Source organism: Heterodontus francisci, unplaced genomic scaffold (assembly GCF_036365525.1).
Source record: "Heterodontus francisci isolate sHetFra1 unplaced genomic scaffold, sHetFra1.hap1 HAP1_SCAFFOLD_162, whole genome shotgun sequence".
NCBI lineage: Eukaryota > Metazoa > Chordata > Chondrichthyes > Heterodontiformes > Heterodontidae > Heterodontus > Heterodontus francisci.
Window position 1 is genome coordinate 460,461 of NW_027140217.1, and position 8,372 is coordinate 468,832.

The window sequence follows — 8,372 nt, forward strand, 5'->3', positions numbered from 1 at the left end:
TTCTCTCTGACACTCAGTATAACACTCTGACACTCACCATCACTCTCTGACACTCTCTGACACTCTCTGGCACTCTCTGGCACTCTCTATCACTCTATGACACTCTCTGACACTCACTATCACTCTCTGACACTCTCTATCACTCTCTGACAATCTCAGACACTTACTATCACTCTCTGACACTCTCAGACAATCACTATCACTCTCTGACACTCTCTGACAATCTCTATCACTCTCTGACATCTCTGACACTCTCTGAAACTCTCAGACAATCACTATCACTCTCTGACACTCTCTGACACTCACTATCACTCTCTGACACTCTCTGAAACTCACTGTCACTCTCTGACACTCACTGTCACTCTCTGACACACTCAGACACTCACTTTCACTCTCTGACACTCTCTGACACTCTCGGACACTCTCTGACACTCTCTGTCACTCACTATCACTCTCTGACACTCTCTGACACTCTCTTCACTCTCTGACTCTCTCTGACATTCTCAGACACTCTCGGACACTCACTATCACTCTCTGGCACTCTCTGACACTCACTAAATATTTCTGACACTCTCTATCACTCTCTGACACTCTCTATCACTCTCCGACACTCTCCGACACTCACTTTCACACTCTGACACTCTCTGACACTCTCGGACACTCTCTGACACTCTCTGACACTCTCTGTCACTCACTATCACTTTCTGACACTCTCTGACACTCTCAATCACTCTCTGACACTCTCTGACTTTCTCAGACACTCTCGGACACTCACTATCACTCTCTGACACTCTCTGACACTCTCATACACTCACTATCACTCTCTGACACTCTCTGACACTCTCTGACACTATCACTCTCTGATATTCTCTGACTCTCACTATCACTCTCTGACAGTCTCGATAACTCTCTGACACTCTATATCACTCTCTGAAACTCTCTATCACTCTCTGACACTCTCTGACACTCTCTGACACTCTCTGACTCTCCCTGACACTCTCTGACACTCTCGGACACTCACCATCACTCTCTGATACTCTCTGACACTCACTATCACTCTCTGACACTCTCTATCAATCTCTGACACTCTCTGACACTCTCTGACACTCACTATCACTCTCTGACACTCTCTATCTCTCTCTGACACTCTCTGTCCCTCTCTAACACTCTCTGACTCTCTCTGACACTCTCTATCACTCTCTATCACTCTGTGACACACTCTGACACTCTCAGACACTCTCTGACACTCTCACTATCACTCTCTGACACTCTCTGACACTCTCTGACACTCACTATCACTCTCAGACACTCACTACAACTCTCTGATACTCTCTGACACTCACTATCACTCTCTGACACTCTCTATCTATCTCTGACACTCTCTGACACTCTCTATCACTTTCTGACACTCTCTGACTCTCTCTGACTCTCTCTGACATTCTCAGACACTCTCAGACACTCTCAGACACTCTCTGACACACTGTGACACTCTCTGACACTCTCAGACACTCTCTTTCGCTGTCTATCACTCTGTGACACTCCATATCAATCCCTGACACTCTCAGATTCTGTCTGACAATCTCTTTCACTCTCCATGACTCTCTGACTCCCTGACACTCTCAGACACTCTCTGACACCTCAGACATCTGTACAACTCTCTATCACTCTCTGATACTCTCTATCACTCTCTGACACTCTCTGACACTCTCTGATACACTCTGAAACTCTCAGACACTCTCTGACACTCTCTATCACTGTCCGACACTCTCTGAACCTCTCTGATACACTCTGACACTCTCTGACACTCTGCATCACTCTCTGACATTGTCTGACACTCTCTATCACTCTCTGAAACTCTCTGATGCACTCTGAAACTCTCAGACAATCACTATCACTCTCTGACACTTTCTGATACTCTCTATCACTCTCTATCACTCTCAATCACTCTCTAACACTCTCTGACACTCTCTGACACTCTCAGACACTCACTATCACTCTCTGATACTCTCTGACACTCTCTGGCACTCACTATCACTCTCTGACACTCTCTCACACTCTCTGACACTCTCTGACACTCTCTATCACTCTCAGACACTCTCAGTCACTCTCAGACACTCTCTGACGCTCTCTGACACTCTCTATCACTCTCTGACACTCTCAGACACTCTCTGACACTCTCAGACACTCATTATCACTCTCTGATACTCTCTGACACTCACTATCACTCTCTGATTCTCTCTGACACTCACGATCACTCTCTGACACTCACCATCACTCTCTGACACACTCTGACACTCTCTGACACTCACTATCACTCTAAGACACTCCCTGACACTCACTATCACTCTCTGACTCTCTCAGACACTTACTATCACTCTCTGACACTCTCAGACACTTACTATCACTCTCTGATACTCTCTGACACTCACTATCACTCTCTGATTCTCTCTGACACTCAGTATAACACTCTGACACTCACCATCACTCTCTGACACTCTCTGACACTCTCTGGCACTCTCTATCACTCTATGACACTCTCTGACACTCACTATCACTCTCTGACACTCTCTATCACTCTCTGACACTCTCAGACACTAACTATCACTCTCTGACACTCTCAGACAATCACTATCACTCTCTGACACTCTCTGACAATCTCTATCTCTCTCTGACACTCTCTGACACTCTCTGAAACTCTCAGACAATCACTATCACTCTCTGACACTCTCTGACACTCACTATCACTCTCTGACACTCTCTGAAACTCACTGTCACTCTCTGACACTCACTGTCACTCTCTGACACACTCAGACACTCACCTTCACTCTCTGACACTCTCTGACACTCTCGGACACTCTCTGACACTCTCTGTCACTCACTATCACTCACTGACACTCTCTGACACTCTCTTCACTCTCTGACTCTCTCTGACATTCTCAGACACTCTCGGACACTCACTATCACTCTCTGACACTCTCTGACACTCACTAAAACTTTCTGACACTCTCTATCACTCTCTGACACTCTCTATCACTCTCCGACACTCTCCGACACTCACTTTCACACTCTGACACTCTCTGACACTCTCGGACACTCTCTGTCACTCACTATCACTCTCTGACACTCTCTGACACTCTCAATCACTCTCTGACACTCTCTGACATTCTCAGACACTCTCGGACACTCACTATCACTCTCTGACACTCTCTGACACTCTCATACACTCACTATCACTCTCTGACACTCTCTGACACTCTCTGACGCTATCACTCTCTGATACTCTCTGACTCTCACTATCACTCTCTGACAGTCTCGATAACTCTCTGACACTCTATATCACTCTCTGAAACTCTCTACCACTCTCTGACACTCTCTGACACTCTCTGACACTCTCTGACTCTCCCTGACACTCTCTGACACTCTCGGACACTCACCATCACTCTCTGATACTCTCTGACACTCACTATCACTCTCTGACACTCTCTATCAATCTCTGACACTCTCTGACACTCTCTGACACTCACTATCACTCTCTGACACTCTCGATCTCTCTCTGACACTCTCTGTCCCTCTCTAACACTCTCTGACTCTCTCTGACACTCTCTATCACTCTCTGTCACTCTGTGACACACTCTGACACTCTCAGACACTCAGTGTCACCCTCTGACACTTTCTGACACTCTCAGACAATCACTATCACTCTCTGACACTCTCGGACACTCACTATAACTCTCTGACACTCCCTATCACTCTCTGACACTCTCTGACACTCTCTAACACTCTCTGACACTCTCACTATCACTCTCTGACACTCTCTATCACTCTCTGACACTCTCTGACACTCACTATCACTCTCAGACACTCACTATAACTCTCTGATACTCTCTGACACTCACTATCACTCTCTGACACTCTCTATCTATCTCCGACACTCTCTGACACTCACTATCACTCTCTGACACTCACTATCACTCTCTGACACTCTCTCACACTCTCTGAAACTCTCTATCTTTCTCTGACACTCTCTATCACTCTCTGACACTGTCTGACACTCTCTATCACTCTCTGACACGTTCAGACACTCACTATCACTCTCTGATACTCTCTGACGCTCACTATCACTCTCTGATACTCTCTGACACTCAATATCACTCTCTGACACTCTCTATCACTCTCTGACACTCTCTGACACTCTCTGACACTCTCTGACACTCACTGGCACTCACTATCACTCTCTGACACTCTCTATCACTCTCTGACACTCTCAGACACTCACTATCACTCTCTGACACTCTCTCACAGTCTCTGACACTCTCTGACACTCGCTGGCAATCACTATCACTCTCTGACTCTCTCTATCACTCTCTGACAATCTCTATCACTCTCTGACACTCTCAGGCACTCACTATCACTCTCTGACACTCTCTCACACTCTCTGACACTCTCTATCACTCTGTGGCACTCTCTATCACTCTCAGACACTCTCAGACACTCACTATCACTCTCTGACACTCTCTATCTCTCTCTGACACTCTCTCACACTCTCTGACACTCTCTATCACTCTCAGACACTCACTATCACTCTCAGACACTCACTATCACTCTCTGACACTCTCTCACAGTCTCTGACACTCTCTGACACTCGCTGGCAATCACTATCACTCTCTGACTCTCTCTATCCCTCTCTGACAATCTCTATCACTCTCTGACACTCTCAGGCACTCACTATCACTCTCTGACACTCTCTCACACTCTCTGACACTCTCTATCACTCTGTGACACTCTCTATCACTCTCAGACACTCTCAGACACTCACTATCACTCTCTGACACTCTCTATCTCTCTCTGACACTCTCTCACACTCTCTGACACTCTCTATCACTCTCTGACACTCACTATCACTCTCTGACACTCACTATCACTCTCTGACACTCTCTCACACATTCTGACACTCTCTGACACTCTCTATCTCTCTCTGACACTCTCTATCACTCTCTGACACTTTCTGACACTCTCTGACACTCTCTGACACTCTCTGTCACTCTCTGACACGCACTATCACACTCTGACACTCTCTGACACTCACTATCACTCACTATCACTCGCAATCACTCTGACACACTCTGACACTCTCAGACACTGAGTGTCATTCTCTGACTCTCTCTGACACTCTCTATTACTCTCTATCACTCTCTGACACACTCTGACGCTCTCAGACACTCAGTGTCACCCTCTGACACTCTCTGACACTCTCAGACAATCACTATCACTCTCTGACACCCTCTGACACACTCTATCACTCTCTGACACTCTCTATCAATCTCTGACATACTCTGACACTCTCTGACACACTTGGACACTCACTATCACTCTCTGACACTCCCTATCACTCTCTGACACTCTCTGACACTTTCTAACACTCTCTGACACTCTCTGACACTCTCTGACACTCTCACTATCACTCTCTGACACTCTCTGACAGTCTCTGTCACTCACTATCACTCTCAGACAATCACTACAACTCTCTGAAACTCTCTGACACTCACTATCACTCTCTGACACTCTCTATCTATCTCTGACACTCTCAGACACTCACTATCACTCTCTGACACTCACTATCACTCTCTGACACTCTCTTACACTCTCTGAAACTCTCTATCTTCTCTGACACTCTCTATCACTCTCTGACACTGTCTGACACTGTCTATCACTCTCTGACACTCTCTGACACTCTCGGACACTCACTATCACTCTCTGATACTCTCTGACGCTCACTATCACTCTCTGATACTCTCTGACACTCTCTGACACTCGCTGGCACACACTATCACTCTCTGACACTCTCTATCACTCTCTGACACTCTCAGACACTCACTATCACTCTCTGACACTCTCTCACACTCTCTGACACTCTCTGACACTCGCTGGCACTCACTATCACTCTCTGACTCTCTCTATCACTCTCTGACAATCTCTATCACTCTCTGACACTCTCAGACACTCACTATCACTCTCTGACACTCTCTCACACTTTCTGACACTCTCTATCACTCTGTGACACTCTCTATCACTCTCAGACACTCTCAGACACTCACTATCACTCTCTGACACTCTCTATCTCTCTCTGACAATCTCTCACACTCTCTGACACTCTCTATCACTCTCAGACACTCACTATCACTCTCTGACACTCACTATCACTCTCTGACACTCTCTCACACTCTCTGAGATTCTCTGAAACTCTCTGTCTGTCTCTGAAACTCTCTATCACTCTCTGACACTCTCTGTCACTCTCTGACTCTCCCTGACACTCTCTGACACTCTCGGACACTCACTATCACTCTCTGATACTCTCTGACACTCACTATCACTCTCTGATACTCTCTATCAATCTCTGACACTCTCTGACACTCTCTGACACTCGCTATCACTCTCTGAGATTCTCTGAAACTCTCTGTCTGTCTCTGAAACTCTCTATCACTCTCTGACACTCTCTGACACTCTCTGACTCTCCCTGACACTCTCTGACACTCTCGGACACTCACTATCACTCTCTGATACTCTCTGACACTCACTATCACTCTCTGATACTCTCTATCAATCTCAGACACTCTCTGACACTCTCTGACTCTCCCTGACACTCTCTGACACTCTCGGACACTCACTATCACTCTCTGATACTCTCTGATGCTCACTATCACTCTCTGATACTCTCTGACACTCTCTGACACTCGCTGGCACACACTATCACTCTCTGACACTCTCTATCACTCTCTGACACTCTCAGACACTCACTATCACTCTCTGACACTCTCTCACACTCTCTGACACTCTCTGACACTCGCTGGCACTCACTATCACTCTCTGACTCTCTCTATCACTCTCTGACAATCTCTATCACTCTCTGACACTCTCAGACACTCACTATCACTCTCTGACACTCTCTCACACTGTCTGACACTCTCTATCACTCTGTGACACTCTCTATCACTCTCAGACACTCTCAGACACTCACTATCACTCTCTGACACTCTCTGACACTCTCTCACACTCTCTGAGATTCTCTGAAACTCTCTGTCTGTCTCTGAAACTCTCTATCACTCTCTGACACTCTCTGACACTCTCTGACTCTCCCTGACACTCTCTGACACTCTCGGACACTCACTATCACTCTCTGATACTCTCTGACACTCACTATCACTCTCTGATACTCTCTATCACTCTCTGACACTCTCTGACACTCTCTGACACTCGCTGGCACACACTATCACTCTCTGACACTCTCTATCACTCTCTGACACTCTCAGACACTCACTATCACTCTCTGACACTCTCTCACACACTGTGACACTCTCTGACACTCGCTGGCACTCACTATCACTCTCTGACTCTCTCTATCACTCTCTGACAATCTCTATTACTCTCTGACACTCTCTCACACTCTCTGACACTCTCTGACAATCGCTGGCACTCACTATCACTCTCTGACTCTCTCTATCACTCTCTGACAATCTCTATCACTCTCTGACACTCTCAGACACTCACTATCACTCTCTGACACTCTCTCACACTGTCTGACACTCTCTATCACTCTGTGACACTCTCTATCACTCTCAGACACTCTCAGACACTCACTATCACTCTCTGACACTCTCTGACACTCTCTCACACTCTCTGAGATTCTCTGAAACTCTCTGTCTGTCTCTGAAACTCTCTATCACTCTCTGACACTCTCTGACACTCTCTGACTCTCCCTGACACTCTCTGACACTCTCGGACACTCACTATCACTCTCTGATACTCTCTGACACTCACTATCACTCTCTGATACTCTCTATCAATCTCTGACACTCTCTGACACTCTCTGACACTCGCTATCACTCTCTGAGATTCTCTGAAACTCTCTGTCTGTCTCTGAAACTCTCTATCACTCTCTGACACTCTCTGACACTCTCTGACTCTCCCTGACACTCTCTGACACTCTCGGACACTCACTATCACTCTCTGATACTCTCTGACACTCACTATCACTCTCTGATACTCTCTATCAATCTCTGACACTCTCTGACACTCTCTGACTCTCCCTGACACTCTCTGACACTCTCGGACACTCACTATCACTCTCTGATACTCTCTGACACTCACTATCACTCTCTGATACTCTCTATCAATCTCTGACACTCTCTGACACTCGCTATCACTCTCAGAAACTCTCCATCACTCTCAGACACTCTCAGACACTCACTATCACTCTCTGACACTCACTATCACTCTCTGACACTCTCTCACACTCTCTGACACTCTCTGACACTCTCTGACACTCTCAGACACTCTTATCACTCTCTGATACTCTCTGACACTCTCTGACACGC